Source organism: Corapipo altera, unplaced genomic scaffold (genome assembly GCF_003945725.1).
Source record: "Corapipo altera isolate COAL_440 unplaced genomic scaffold, ASM394572v1 49, whole genome shotgun sequence".
Classification (NCBI taxonomy): Eukaryota; Metazoa; Chordata; class Aves; order Passeriformes; family Pipridae; genus Corapipo; species Corapipo altera.
Genome location: NW_020884879.1, coordinates 14,344,544 through 14,361,261, shown reverse-complemented (window position 1 = coordinate 14,361,261; position 16,718 = coordinate 14,344,544).

Here is a 16,718-nt window from a genome sequence, read left to right as displayed (position 1 = left end):
CAGATGTAGAGTCATAGAATAGTTTGGGTTTGAAGGGACCCCTAAAGGCCATCTAGTCCAACCTGCCTGCAGTGATCTCCAAGGCCTGTTAATTCTAATGAGTTTACTTACTTGCTCCTGTATTTGAAGCTGTTCTTCATAGTCTATGCTCTACTCCGATCATGTCCGTTAGTATTTCTAACTATTTCTGTGATACACCAACCTTGAATGACCATGATTTTTGAGGAAATCTTGCTGCAGCCTACAGCCTGTCTCCAGACTAGTTTGTTGGTGGACAGAACAGCCATTTGCAGTGCTCTGGTGTGTCAGAGCATGCGTTTCTGGTGCAGGTTTACAGAGCACTTCTGGGGACCTGGAAAAAATACCTACTAAATTGTGTGAGTAAGCCAGGCTTAACTTTCCTATAATGCACTGATAATAAATGGCACAATAAGAGTGAATGGTGTGGTAAGTGTGAGAAACAGGTGTTGGTAAATTTGAGAAAAAGCTGATGGTAAGTTTGAGTCGTAAATTAAGCTTATGACTCAACTCTTTCTGATGTTACCAGTCAGTTAAAGGATCATGGAAAATCCCAGCTGTACATTTGCTGTGGACAGTGTTATGTATTGAAAAGCAATTGTTTTTCATTCACTTGCTAAGGCCTTTCCTGAGTTTTGTATCCTACACCAATGAAAATACAGACAACTACAATCAGAGAGAGTAGATGAAAGAAGAGGAAAGCTACATGGAAAAATACTTTATAAATGCATTTTAGGGGATCAGTAGGGAAGAAGGAGGTGAGCAACATCTCTTTAAATGAATGGTTTGAATGATTGCAGCTTTTCCTTCACTCCAATTATTCAAGCTGTGCAAAACAGCTCTAGATAAAGCATATTCTCATTATGTTTTTGCTGATTAGAGAAAGAAAAAAACCAACTCTGTAGGTGGTTTAGGTCTGAACTGAGGATATTCACAGATCTTGGGAGATATTCTTGTTCAGGCTATGGATTACTATGATGGAAGCATCTGACACTAAGTCTGTGTCTTCTAAATAAGCCCTCTAAACTAAAAAATTTGAACAAAACCGAAAGTAGATGGATGCTATCAAACATCCTATTAGATAAAAAGGGTTGGGTTTGGGTTGGAAATCTGAAGATTTGTGTTCATCATCTCAATGGATTTAGCAGTGGTCTTCAAGGTGGCACGAAATCTTTGTTTTACATATAGGATAAATGCACTTCAACTGCAGTATTGAGTGCTGTCCTCTGGGAAAAAATTGATCTTGCTTTTTTGTACCTTCACATTTGAGTTTGCATTTTGAGTTTGTCTTTTCTGTGTGAATTACACTAGTTTAAAATTATATATATATAAAAAGGAAACTATCTTTGTAAACCTGTTTTCCTACCGCCCTTCAGCTAGCTACTTTTGTTTTTCAAGCTAGTCACTTGTGTTTTCCTTTGTTTGGATTTTGAAGTTTAAACCAAGGCAGACCATAGTAAACATGAATTGAAAAACCTAATGAACTGAAGCCTTGTTCTCTTTTTTTTTTTACAAACCCACTTTTTTTTTTAATGTAGATGTGCTGAGATGTGATCAGACAGGACACAGGCTATGATTCTGAGTTGGTTTCATTATAATTTTGGAAAATTCAACAGATTGTTGCAAACTTGCTCTTTGCAAAATGCCCGGATGTACAAATCCCTGAAGTCCCTTGAAATACTCCTTTGTTCTGCTGTTTTTCAGGGTGTGTATACAGTAGCATAACAGCAACTGTCATGGAAAAGTTGCTTTCACATTATGCTTCTGTCTGAAAATGGGTGGCATGATAGATCTTTCAGGGTCCAGAAAATACACTTTAAGTTTAAATGCATAGCAAACTTTTGCTGTAACAGCACTAAAAGCACATCAGCGTTTCACCATTTCCATTAGATAGAGAAGGGCAAAATTTAGCTGGATTTTCCCTGTGTTTTGGGCAGTGAGTGGGGCTTGCCAAGATAATGAGAGCTAATGGTAGATGAGAGCTGTTCAGACGAACCAAAATACGCTGACTGCTACCATGCTTCATCTCTCTGATTCATCTTTAGCTAAACTAGGTGGGAAAACTCTTGTTTGCAGCCTGATCCAGGAAGGTACTCAGGTACATAAAGAGTCCTACTGATTTAAGGGTTTGAAGTGAAGTATGTATTTAACTGTGAGTTTTGAAAGAGAAATCCTCCAATAGCGTACCTCACTGAGCACAAAATTGTAAAGCCCTGCATTCTCACCGTGGTATCAAAATGAAGGAGCGCAGGCGCCAACAGAACATGGATTGTGGGATGTATGTTTTGTTTCAATGTGCATGTCTTATGGGAAGTGGCTCACAAAGAAATTTTGTGTATTTATTCTCAGTGTGAAGCTATCCTTGCAACTTTGGGAGTTTCTCAATGAAATTGTTCTGTGGTAACATTAGTACAATAGAGCCCTTGTGTAACTGCTGGCCATGTACATCATTTTATAAGAACTGACAAATCAAAGGCCAAATAATACGTTAATTACCTCTTGTAGAAACACAAGTGCTGTTGTGACCTTTTCCTGTGTGGTACAAGCTATTTTTTTGCAGTGTCTAAGAGCAGTTATTTAAATTCATTATGAAAGCTGTGTGGGACTTGATCCAGAGAGCTCTTACAAACCAAATTCTCTCATTGCTACTGTACAGGTCTACAACCTGATCCTTGGCAGACGTGACTTGGCATTTCCTTGAGTTACATCAGCTTTGCCAGCTATCTGAGCCTGCTTTTGCGCACACACTGTCAGTGAGACTAATTAGAAGGCCACGGCTTTACAGCATCCAGCCAGAGAGTTGCTCTGTTTTGTTTGTTTCTGAAGGTATACAGTTAGGGCACAGTTAGATATACAAGGATGTTACTAATTGTCTGAGTGTCTGCAAGATACAGGTGGATACCCTCAGAGGGCATAATTAAGTTAAACTGTTGAAAAGGGTATGGAAGGGGAAAAAATCATGCAGATGCTGCAGACAATTAATAACATCCTTGTAACTTGCATTACATACCCACACAGGGACTATGAATGAGACCTCAGCAAGGCAGCTTTTCGGAACTGTTCCCTACAGTTCCCTGAGATTTTTTAAGGTTTCCCCAAGAGAACATGTTGGTGTTTGTGGACTGGGAGGATTGCGTCAAGAATTCAAAAATCACACACTTACAGCACTGCAAATGGGAAGGACCTGCACAATTTCAGTGATGATAATTGTGCCTCTAACCCATCTTCATTTGTGGTTGGTCCTCCAAACTTTTTATTCTTGTTGCTGTCCTCTGTAAGCTTTCTTAGAGAAAGCCTACATCTTTCTTTGGCTTTGATACCCCAAATGAACATCAGTAACATACCTCCCAGGTCTTGCCAATGGCCTTCTTTCCTTCCTTCTAGTGCCCCAAAGAGTAAGAATGGCTTTTTTTTTCCCCAGCACCACAGACTTGATTCATATACAGTTCATGAAACAGTATAGCATCATTTTGTGCACAACTGATGCCTAGTGAGAGGCTCCCCTTTCTAAAATATAATACAACACACAGTATAATATAGTACAGTACACAGCCAGTCCACATTAAATTAAATTGAAAACAGTAAACTGAGCATCTCAAAAACATATTAACTCTTGCAATCCTGACCTGTATGAGATGACTAAGACCTCATGGAACATAACCAATATGAATTTTTTGTTGTTGTACTTCCATCATATAGATGAATAGAAGAATATTAAACATGTAGAGCAAAGTGAAAGCAAAATAGCAAACAGAGCAAGTGAACCCATCTGAATTCTTCACTCAGAAGTGAAACTGGGAGAGAATTGGGAGAAAGGGCTGTAAAGCTTCAGAATTTTCTATGGTGCTGCCTAGAAATGCCAGGCGAATGATCCCTTTGGCTGCCACAAACAGTGAGTTCCATAGTACTGGTGGTGATCAACAACACTTTTTTGTGGAAACCTGAAGTAGACCAAAAAATTCTCAATGAAGACATTCTGAAATGTCAAGAATCTTGCAACTGACAACAGAATGTCACTTGGGAAAAAGCCCATCTTGACACCAAAGCAGATGGCAGATGAGACAATTCAGTACTATGTCACGTAGCTGTACAATCAAGCAAAATCATACAAATTTGACCAGCTACCAGCCTAATCAGTATTATTAATAATTTATCTTCTAACATATCACCAGGTGAAAACAGGGTACGGGATACTCATCTATCATGAATAGTTGGAAGTGGCAGGACCTAATGCAAAACTGTGCTCTGTTCCTTTTTATAAATTTAGAATTGATACTGGAGCTGTCTTTCAAGATGAAGGCCTAAACTGTCAGAGTTTAAAAAGGGTGCATAAACAAAATCCTGTATGTTCTAACTCTACAAAGCGTGCAGCCATTTAAACATGGACAACTGCTGCTCAACTCATCTAATCAAGATTTCTCTATTCTGTTTTCACAGTCGTACAGTCTGGTGGATTTGAATAGATTTATTTGGTTTTCACTTTTGTGTAAATTCAATGGGAATTGGGATCCTGAAACAGGAGTGAAAATTTATGTGCGACGGCCTGATTCTCATTTAGTCAGACATCATTTTGCACTCCTCTAACTGTGTAACAGAATTGTGAAACAAATATGAATGTAATCTATATAGTAAATGAGATGCAAAATAGATTTTGTATCAGAAAGCATCAAGGCTGAAAATGGCTTTAGTTCTTAGGACTGGAGCATAGATTAATTAATTTCTACTCACATATGAAGTTTTGTGATGAACAAAATTTGACTGGAGGCCTGGAGGCAGTTAGAATTAGAAATTTGTGGATTTACATACTCAGAAACTTAGTGTAAAAAGAAAAAGAGATCCACCTAGTTCCTCATTAATTTCCAGGTGTTTTCCTATGAGTTACCCTTACAGAATACTGAAATCTCCTGTAATTTTATTAGAAATTACCTTGAGCTTAATTTGCACAGTAATTCATTTATTGAGAAGTTTAATTGAGAAGCATTTGACAATAAAGATCTCTAAATATTTAAAATTGGAGTGCTTGAGGTGGTCTCATCACATTAGAAAACAATCAACCATCTTGAGACAGGTTAATAAAAGCATCTTAAATTCATCATCAAGAGGCACTCTTGATCTCCATTATCAGACACAGGACTCCTAATGATTCATTGATCACATTTTCTCTGTTCAACAAAAATATCATGAGCTGAAAGGTTTCAAGATATGCAACATGAGAGGATTTTTGTCCTGCCTCACAACTTCGTTTGACAGATGACCTTTAGTCTTTCTTTCACATTAGTGAGATACTTAACAAAAATAATGCAGATACATTTTTCACTGTTATCTGATGCACATGCTCACAGAATCTTCTATTTGGTACCACACAGTAAACAGATAAAAGAGTCTTACTTCTGTAAATGCCTTCATTATAAATAAGTGCCCTGCTTTCATCTTTACTCTTCCAGTAAGATCAGAAGTTTTAAAAGCCTCTGGATGATCCTATGAATGCATGTAGTTAACTGCTGCTGTTTCACAGGGAAATTGGTGCACGCGTAGATATACAGGAGGTTTTCAGGATGGTTGTGTGGTCTGCTTGCATCCCTTCCATCCAGCATACCAGCAACTGCACTTGGATCTCCTGAGTACCAAGAGGTCCCATGTGCTCACCCTTTTGGTTTGCACCTTCACCTTGCACTTCAAGGGGTGGACTGTGGCTTGCCTTTCTGTCCTAAGCTCACCTGAAATCTCCTGGCTGGGTTACAGATAACAAGGGAGCTGTGACGTTGAGGACATCCACAGCCAAGTGCTCACCCAGGGTCCTGGGTAGATTTGCAGTCTCTGCAGAAATATTGTGGTCAGCATCAGAGATGGAAGCTGAAGGTGACTCAAGTATGAGCTGCAGTCACACCTCTGGATCACAGCAATGTTCCCATTTTCACTGCTTCTTCAATCCTGGCAAGTATTTCCTTCTGCTGAAGCTGCAGGTTAGAGGTATTGTAGAGGGCACAAGATTGTATGAAAGTGTTAAAAGATCTCCCCATTAGTACATCAGTTGTCCTTACTGCATGTCCTCATTCTACCTGTTTTGCAGGTAAAACCTGAAGTTACTGCACAGAAGTCAATAAGTTTGAGAAATGTGGTCTTGTCTGTCTGAAGACCTTTCTCTACTGAGTAGAAGGGGGCAAGAGAAGTTGTTCTGCTGGGATGAGCTGACACCCTTGCGCTCTGCAGGTGAGAACAGGAAGGGAGGTGAGAAGTAGGCAGACAGCATCACGGAACAGCTGGCAGAACATGATGAGCTCAAGGTCACTTGGCTGTTGGCCCAAATCCATCCAAAAATACTGAAAGCCAGCAAATAGTCAGGCCATCAGCTCCAAAAAAAACCCAACCAAAAACAGGAAATAGCTGAACCATGTCATTTTTCAGCAAGGGTATCCAGATTCTGCTAGCAGCCTTTGGAAGACCAACATGGATGGGAAGTGGAACAATCCCCATTTGTGGCCTAGCTCATCAATGTGAATTGAACTCAGCATCATTTTACTTAACACCTGCTTGAAAACAGGTTTAAAGGTATGTTTTCAAACGTATCAGGAATTCACGGTAGTTTTTCAACTTGTCTTGGGACAAAGAGAGGAATGGCTGAAGACAGCAAGGTTTCAATGCAATATGCCTTCTCGAGTGGAAAGTACAAGTTCTGGACAGAAGCTTTTCCTGTCTCTGAGTCTTTTTTGAGGTTCCATCAATTCTGAGACATTTGAATCTTTATTCCCCTCTCTATTAATAAGCACAAATGTGTGGAAAATTACCCTAATCTTCCTCTAAAGAGGATGTGCCTCCAGAATCACTTCCAGTACCGGGGACCTCAGAATTCTGCTACCATATTTAGAGGCGATAAAAACAGTCCTTGCATTTCTGACCAAAATCCAAATATAGCCTATGTCTTTCTGCCAACTGAAAATGCACCTTTTTATTTCATTCAGTTTTGTTTAAATCTAACTTTGTTACAAACTTTTCATTCTATAAATGTGTCTTTCACTATAATTATTTAAATAAAGTGAGCAAGTGCCCAATTTAGTGAACTGAATTAATATGCTACTTAATGTGCCTGCTATTGTCATTCTACTAGGGCTTGTGCTCTGTTCCCATTACAACTTCTCCCTGACTTCAGTGGATTTATACAAGAGCGAAACCCAGCCCATGAAGGACACAACACCACAGGCAGTCGTATTTTATAAATTTAAGTGGATATAGCTGCTATTTCTACAAGATTTATCGAAGTTTTCACACTATGAGGAATACACTGGTTTCTACTTGGCCAGGCATTGGCTTTATGGTTAGAAACTGGAAGTGGATGTAAATGATACCCTGAGACATCTAAGCCTACCTGTCTTGTGTGTTGTGGTGTGCAAGGTCCTGGTTTCCCAAGCATTCAGCAGATCTCCAGCTTGGCAGTGAGATAACTTTTGTCTGTGGTGGGCACCTCTCTCTGAGAAGTGGGAAACATGGAGCTCAAGAGTCCCTGAGAACATCAAGAAGCAGAAGAGACCATGCAGGAGCATGGGGAATGTTACTGTGTTAATAACCTCAACTAGCTTTAGGCAGGTACACTATAGCTGTCCACATAGAGCTGGTTGTTTAGGCTTCTTTTAGAACCAGTGGAAAGAAACAAGAAATACCAAGATATTCTGGATAACTTCTTTGAGACAAGACAAAGCTGCCCTACAAGTGTTTGTTTCTCTTCAGTAAGCTTAGTGGCAGTTTGAGCCTTCATTATGTAGATGTCACAGGTAAGTGAGATGATCTTTCTTGCGTGGGACCTAAATAAGTAAAGACCATTCAAGGTTCCATATATATATTCCCTTCCCAGAGTATTTTTTTTTTTGTTCCCTTCTTTTTATCTCCTCTTAAAAAGCTATTTTTTCTCCTTCACACTCCTTTCCTGTTATTTTTTTCCCCCTTTTTTACATTTTTTACTCAGAGTATATTTTTCTTCTACTCTTCAGTGCTTTGAGATGATGATGATGATGAGTCTATATAAATGGGTTTGGCAATCAGAGTACTTAAGGAATTCCTCGAAAATATTTGCTCATCTCCTGAGGGCTAAAGGTGGAAAGCAGGGCAGTAAACTGGACAGACTCATTTGACTGCCCTTGCTGAGTGTTTCCCTCTTGCCCCACCTGTGTCTCACCCACTTTCAGTCCTTGCCCTGAGGTACCAGATACAGCTCGCCAAACAACCCATGATCTAGAGAAGGGGTCGTGCCTGGCAGTAAAACTGGTCTTATCCAGTGCACTCTGTGCTCCCAGAGGCTCCTCCAAGTGATCTGCTGTCCTACCTGGAGTGTCTCATGGCAGCTTTATGCATTTCATCCAGTGCCAGGAGTTTCATGCTCTGGTACATTCGAGGTGCAGCGATGATACAGCTTTAGGGGCCAGGTGCTACTGAAAGAGGGTGGTGGTGACGTTTTTTGTCCCTGCCTCCCTAGCTGTCAAGCCCTGCCACTTCCCACATGCCAGTGGCATGACCCTGGAGTGAGTCAGCTCAGGTGATGGACCAGTAGAAAATCACATTAAAAATGAACGAGTTTTTCTCATGAGGGAAAGAGGAGATTTCTGTTCTTTGTTCTCTTTGAAACTGCAGGCTTTCAGGTACAGCAGCACTGTGCTCTGTGATACAGTATAAAAGCAGTATATACATCTTTAAAATATCTGTGAAGAGGTAGTACACAATGATCCAGTTCAGCTCCCTCAGAAATTTCCTGTTGTCTTCAGTGGCTCAGGATTTCACTCTGTTTCCTTGCTGCTGTATTTCTGTAGTGCTGTCAATATTCTCCTGCTTATTCTGCATGGTCAAAGACAAAGAAACTGTAGAACATTTCAGCAGAACACTAAAACCAGTGGTGTTCCTTTACTGGAAAGCACTTATACAGTTATATTTTATGTATTGTTATTAAACCAGGCTGCACTCTGCTTCTGCTCATGCTACTGAAATTCAGAAGCAATTCCCAAATCATCTGTAGGTCAGCTCTGTGGATCCAACCACAAAGGGAACACATAAAATAAAAGGTCTGCAATATTTTGTGCTTTCCCCTCTTGCATCCTTTGGGGCAGAAATTCAGTGGCCTCCCTGAACAATATTGTGCTGCTGATGTGTGAGGGCAAGTACTGTCCTGACCTTTGTGAAGGGAGAAGTCAGTCTGTGGCAGTGTCTTCATAGCCTTCACCATGTTCTGTTATGTGAGAAGGGTGACCAGTATTAAGGTGGTTGGCCAAAGCCCCTTCACTTCTCCCCACTAGACCTGAGCCTGCCCTGTGTTCAAAGCACAGCGCTCCCTGCTCACATTTGCTGTTGCTTCTCATTAGAGAATTCATTGGGTTACTTGTCAGAGATGAACTAGGAATGTAACCCCAGAATTTGTTAAAAAATGCAAATCAATATTCACAACAGGGTTTGTTTTTTGCTTTGGTTTTTTTTTTTCTGTTTGAGGAGTGGTTCAAACATTTGTTCAACTGTATTCCTTACACTTGAGCTATAAAAAGCAGCAAATTAAGGCTCAACATGAAGCCACATGACATAAAATCAAAAAGCGACAGCAGAAATGTTTCAGTATCCACCCACTGCTTGAACAAAGGAATGGGGAATAGTGCCTTGTTTATTCCAGAAAAACTATCATAGTAATCCAGACTAACAAACCGTAAAGTCCAGTCCTCCTTAGAGCCCCATACACTTTTGCAAGTCAAAAAGCTTGTTTTTTCCTACAGTTTTAAAATAGTGTGCAAGGTGCTGCCAGACAGTCCGGTTTTAAGGGAAAACACTGTAATTCCTTCTTCCTCTGACTCTAAAAGGAAGGTTTTTGTCATGGTGGATTGAGCACAAAAGCCAAACTTGAAGAAGTAAATGATCACATAGGTGGGAAAATGATATTATACTTGTCTTCCAGTTACACATTCAGTCAAGCTGTTTGCAGATATGGATGAGCATAGACTATGCATTCAACACATCCTGCTTTCGTTGCATCCTTTCTATCTGCCCAGTTTCTGATATAATCTGGGTGCACACATTTAGGGATAAAAATCCAGGGGCAGCTTTCTTTTAGTCTGCCAGATCTTCCATTACACATATCTGGGATGTACAGCTGTGAGTCAGTCTGCCTTTTGGGGATGTCAGAGTCGGACACATTGGGACATTCAGCATCTACCACCTGGACAGTCTGTCCTTGACTGTGCTCCCTTTCCAGAGAATGGCATACATTTGGATTTTTTCATTCTTTCCTATTTTAAAATTAATTTCTATATCAATATGTTTTGTGAATAAGTTATATTTCCCTAGCCCTAAACATATGATACCTCTCAGAAGAGGTATGAAACTGAGATGTCAGCCCCTTTCATTTCCACAGGCTAGTCTTTTTTCATTAGTATAGGGATATGGACCTATCCAAAAGTCTTTGGAAGTAATTCCATTCTTCATGTATACATCCTCCTGAAGTGTCGACTGCAAAAGCCATTTGTCTTCATTTCCTGTACCAAAACTGGAGGACAATGTTACTGTGTACCAATTACTGCCTTGTACTGCTCTCTACCTCTCAGGTGCGTTTTAAGTCAACCTTATAACTCTGTTCCAATTTAGAAATGGTCCTAGCAGTAGTTGCACTTTTGAGGTGACAAATCTCTCCTTGCTGTTCCTTAAGGACCAGCCTAAGGGACCTGAAGGCAACTGGAAGTCACTGCAGAGAGCTTTATATCAGGTTGAGACCTCGGCTGCGCTGGAACTCCTGCAGTTGTAGCTTGCTTTTGTGGCCTCCCAGCAGAGAAGGAACTTGTACTTTCAGAAACTGTGACAAAAAAAATAAATGAAGCAAAGATTGTCTTCTGTAGCATCAACTGTGCCCACAGAAGATGTTTTTGTAGTAATGAACCAAACGGTGAGAATTTGCACCTTGAGCAGATATTGCTCTTCTGGGAATGTTCATGGCAGAAACATGGTCCAGTCAGGAGCAACCTGGACTGCACAGCACTGCTTTGCTTGTGCAACAGCCTGCTCAAGTACATCTCATGGCTGCTGGTGAAGGTCTGCAGTTTCTTGATGCACTGTGCACACAACTGAATGAAAAAGCAGATCTGAGTTGGAGTTCTAAACTAATAGAGTACTAGAACAAAAGTTAATGAAGTTCATAAATTGAATCCCTCTTTTTTTTGGAATATACCTACTTTCATACTTGGGATATCCTGGTTTGAGAGTCCCTTCTGACAGAAGCATGGGGCTTTAGAAAAAAAAATATATAAATCTATATTATTTTCATAATAGTAAAATAAATCAGATATTTAAAAATAATTATTATAATTTTGCATTAGATAATTTTATCCTTTTTAATTTTTTGTTTTGTTTTGTTTCATGTTTTGTTTTGTTTTTTGTTTCAGAGCCATGAAAAAAAACCATCCCGGAATGTATTTCTAGGAAAACACTCCAAAGTTGGTAAGTCAAATGCTCTGTTACTGTACCAAACAGAGGGGAAGTAGCAGAAGGAGACACCTCTGATGGCATCATTCATTAAAGGAAAAACAACTCAAAACATCACAACACAGCAAATTAACTATTAGAGACATCTATCTGACTTGATGGTTATATCTCTACTGTGTTCTGGACCAAAAAACCCCACAACTATGTTCTCCTGTGATTACTTCTGGAGTACTTTAGTACTGTCACATGCCCCTGGCTTTGCTGTTTTCTTTACTCCTGACAGAACATTTGTGTAAATGCAAGAAGAAAGAGAGGCGATTGTATAGCAGTTTGACAGCTCTAATTATGAATATTTAAGAGCTGCTTAAATGTGCTCTCTTCTATCACCTAATTTCCTATCAATGACAGCATTGGAAGCACTTGTCTCATTTTTCAAATCAAAGCTTCCTTAAGCAAAATGCTTGGAGACTGAATAGCTTATGCATTCTATTAATCACAGAGGGTGGGGAAAGATCCATCAAGTGCTTCAGATAGTTTGAGAGTGCTCCATCTTTGTAGAGCTTTCACTTCCCATTTCTCACAGAAGAGTGCATTTGCCTCCTGTGAATGATCTCTGTGATTCTTCCTCATCCAGAAATGGCTTCACATTTATCTTCCTTTAACAGTGCATCAAATGAATATTTATAAAAAGAGTAAATTCTAATTGGATTAAGTCACAGATAGAAGGAAAGAATACTCATATGGTGCTTCCTTAAAGGGAGATAGCTCTTACTCTGTTTCCAGTGAGTCAAGTTTCATCGAAGAAGTGTTATGGTTTAGATGGAAAAGAGTAACCATTCCAACTTTGAAATGAACTTTTTTGATTTGAGACAGAAGCAGTATTGTTGCTTGCTGTTTATTCTGTGATTACTGCTACTTTCTGCACTTAAGGCTACCTTTGACCATGATGGTAAAACAATTACAAATAATTTTACCAGAGTTTTGTTCTTTATGCATATACTGAAGAGAGGTGTCCTCTTACTAGATAATGTCAACCAGATTCTCCCCAATAATGACATGCAGATTCTGCAGGATGTGTTTAACTGCTGTAATGGGAGAAGGGGAATATCTTCAAAGACGTGTGGAGCACACCCAGCAATAGCTAGGCTGGCCCGTCCCCTCCTTTGGAGCTTGTGATGGCAGAGCTGTTCGACAACTTCCCCAACTTTTTAAAGTAGTCTGTGTCTGTAGTGCTTGTTCCCTCCTGTTTTGTTGTTGTGACTTGTGAATTTACATTCTGTGTGTTACTGAAAGATGACACAAAATGAAAAAAAGCCAATACTTCATTGAGCAACATCCTGTGGTATTTCCTGCTATTACTAGAGGGGAATATCATCAAATTTATGAAGTTTGATGGTACAGCAAGGAGAGCCAGTCTCCAGACTGGAGATATGTGGGGTGCAGAAGTCATGTCTGTCTTTGTTAGATAAGAGCAGGGGGGAAAAGTGTTAGATAGGGGAGTAGAGAGAAAGAAGATTATAAAAAATTGTTTGAGAAAATGAAAAGCAAGTTCAGAATTTCTTCACATACATTGACACAGCTGGATAAAAGTGTTCTTGAGCTCAGAAATGCCTAATCCCACAACTCCCACTGAAATGAGTAAGATCTGCGTCCAGTCACCTAAGAGTGAGCCTCTTACCAAAGACATCCACAGCTGAAAATTTTAGATTTTTGATTTCGTAAAGTGTTGTTTTATATCCTATATTTAGTCTACATCTTCATTAATCTAACCTTTGAAATATTTTTGTCAAGCTACCAAGCTAGAGGGAGCTACAGAAAAATAAGGCTACAAACCTTTTAAATAGAATTCTGCTATTAACTGTTTCTAAACTTACACTATTGATTATACTTCAGCTTTTCCAGAAAAAATCACGTTTTACCTTCTGAATGGTTGTTTTAATTCGCCTCTGATGCACAGTCAATTTTCATAGCACAGTAATTTGTTTCTCATCATTTCTCCCTGTTTAGGGGAAAATCTGTGTACAATTCTATACTCCCATTGCTATGTGCATTGCTGTTAGCTCAGTCCTTCAGACTGTCTTTAAAGACACCTTAAAACAGAGCTACAGTTTTAATTAGGTAAGGTTTTTGTTGTTGTTGTTGAGGAAAGGAAGACCTGCTAACAAAGAAAAACAGGATGCCCTTTGTTGGAAGGACGAACTGTGTCCTGAAACAACTACCAGGATTGTGGATTTCCTGCTGAGTGACAGGTGAGACTTTGAAGAATGCAGGTTGCAGCCAAATACTGAATTTAGACTCAAAAAGAGGAGACAATCCTAACTGCACTTCAGGGATTGACAGAAATTAATAGAGATCCTGTGCATTTGACTGTGAGGAAGAATATGAGTCTGCTTATATTTTTCAGTCAAAATTATTTGTTTTTGTTAATTGAAGTTATTAGCACCAAAGGCACAATAACTGTGCTGTTCACCCCAGTGTAAATGAGCTCACAGAATCATGTCTTTTAAACAAAGTTTAAAGTGGGTCAAAAATAAATTGAGTCAGTGACCTTTTCCAGTAGTTTTCCCTGGAGCAAAGCAGAATGTGTCATGTGTCCGAGTAATCTATTTTCTTTTTACAAGGTTCTCTCTTCTATCGGGGTTTTCAGCAGTCTCCAAACTTTGGCACCTGAGTTCTGCTGGTCACAGCTCCTGTTGCAGCCTTGAAACACTTCAATAACTGTACTGACAGAACGCAACTAGTGCTCCTCCAGACCCAGTGAATGAAATGAGCACAGGCTCACAGAATGGTTGAGGTGGGAAGGGACTTGGAGGGCACCTGGTTCAACCCCTTGCTCAAGCAAGGCCACCTAGACCATACTGCCCCGGACCATGTCCAGGCAACTTTTGAGTATCTCCAGGGATGGAGACTCCACAGCCTCCCTGGGCAACTTGTACCAGGGCTTGGTACCCCTCACAGTGAAAAAGTGTTTCCTGATATTCAGAGGGAACCTCCTGTGTTTCAGTTTATGCCATTGCCTCTGGTTCTGGCACTGGGCACCTCTGAAAAGAGTCTGTGTCTGTCCTCATTACACCCTCCACCTTTACATCATTTCATGCCAAAATACTGTGTTGCTGTATTAATCACCTTAACAAACTTCCAGGCCTGATTAGTGGGGGTGTGTGATGCAGGGAACAGGAAGAAATATTTCAATAGGCTTTTGATGAGTCGATGTATAAAGAGGCAAATGAATTATGTAATTTCTACTCATTTTTCACTGAAATCCATGGTTACTTGGGATATAAGAACAAGAACAAAGAACCTTGATACCACAACTGTCTGTGCCAATTAATGTTTGTGGTTAATATCAGGCAGCCATTTGATGAAATAAATAATAGCTGATGGAGAAACTGAAGTGCTAGTTCCTCCTCTCTCAAGTGAGTGCTCTACACATTGATTATATGCTCTCATGTATTCTTTCTCTCTAGTTTCTTCTCTCTACCTTCTGAGAGTGCTCTGTAGAAGTGATGTGTGAGGCTGAGAGCAGGTCACTGAGACCAGGTCTCCCACCTGCTGACTGAGTGTCGCTTCAACTAAATTACTGGATTTTAATGAGGAAATTGTTCCTCTTCACTGTTTTTTGTGGGCCTTTATGTATTAGGGCACACACAGGTTTTCTTCTTGAGTGATTGAAGTGCTGCAGACAAAACAGAGAGCTGTGAGTTTGTAGATCCCGAGAGGATGCAGACAGGAGCTAGATTTAACATTTCCAGAGCTGGGACACTTCTAAGAAGAGCCAGGTACAAATTTTTACACTGTAGGTGTATGTGCAGTGTAGCTGCACTCAGTGTTGTTGAGCCCTTACACTGCGATCATGGGCTGTAGTCTTCAATCAGTATATCTTGCACAGCCACATCTCTGAAAACAAAGGTTAGGACAAATTTCATCAAACTTTAGATGCTTATTAGATATAACTATCTTGGGGCCAAGGCCAATTATATTAGGTTCAACAAGGTAAATTGGATCACAACACCCCCATGCAGTGCTACAGGCTGGGGGGCAGAGTGGCTGGAAAGCTGTCCAGCAGAAAAGGACCCGGAGGTGCTGGTCAACAGTGGCTGATCATGAGCCAGCAGTGTGCCCAGGTGACCAAGAAGGCAAATGGCATCCTGGCTTATGTCAGAAATAGTGTGGCCAGCAGGATCAGGGCCGTGATCGTTCACCTGTATTTGGCACTGGTGAGGATGTTCCTCAAATCCCATGTTCAGTTTTGGGCCCTGCACTACAGGAAGGACATTGAGATCCCTCAGAGAATTCAGTGCACTTACTCAGGGCTGGCAGATATGCCATAGGACATACAGGAGACACCAATCCTTCTGAAGCAGCAGCTGAATGTCAGGAGGGATACACTAGGATGTCCAAAAAGCACAGCAAGATGCCTATCCTTGGGCAGAGGAATCAAACCCCTATTCAGAGCAGACAATGTAGCTTACTGTTAGGGACCTGTGCAAATCCCTCTGAATCCTGGGGGCTTGGCAGCCTTGGCTCAGGACCAGCTTAGATGTGGTCATCCCTGAGGGATCACTGGGCTGATGCTGGTTCCCATCACCATGTCTACTCAGCTCTTCTTGCCCAGATGCTCCAGAAAAGTGCCCAGTGGCAGCAAGACTGTTGCCTTGCCTATCCTGCTGCCACCTTTGGGTCCCAGCTCCCCTTCCAAAGTAGACCCACTCTTGCTACTCCCTGACACTCAAGGTAGTGATTTAGCCCACCAAAAAGTAAACAACTTCTGGCTGAGCAGCCCCTTACCTCCCCTGGTTGTATCGATTAGAGCTCTGCTGGCAATGATGGGAAGTTAGACACTTGTCTCCCATGGCAACATCTGTCACAGCTAAATGTATGTGTCTGAAACCAAGGAGGAATTTCACTTTTACTGTTTGGACAGTCAGTGCTCAGTTCAGTTCTCTTGGCATAGGTGTTCAGAGATGGCCCATCCCATGGCAAGGCTGGAAGTTTCATACAGGTGTGGTGGGAACCTGTGTCTTGCTAGAGCAGTGCAGGAGGCTGGGTGGCAGAGTCTAAGGGGCCTCACGTGGGACCAGGTGCTCACATTCAGGCAGACGGTTTCTGCCCTTAAAATCATTTGAGGTGAATCTCTCATGGAAAGCCTGGTATGCTCTTTAGCCTTGAATTTGTATGTTTTTCTATGCAAACTGAACATAAAATACCATTTGCATACCCTACTGTGGGTTGAGGTCAGAATGACTGTGTGGGGCCAAGCAGTG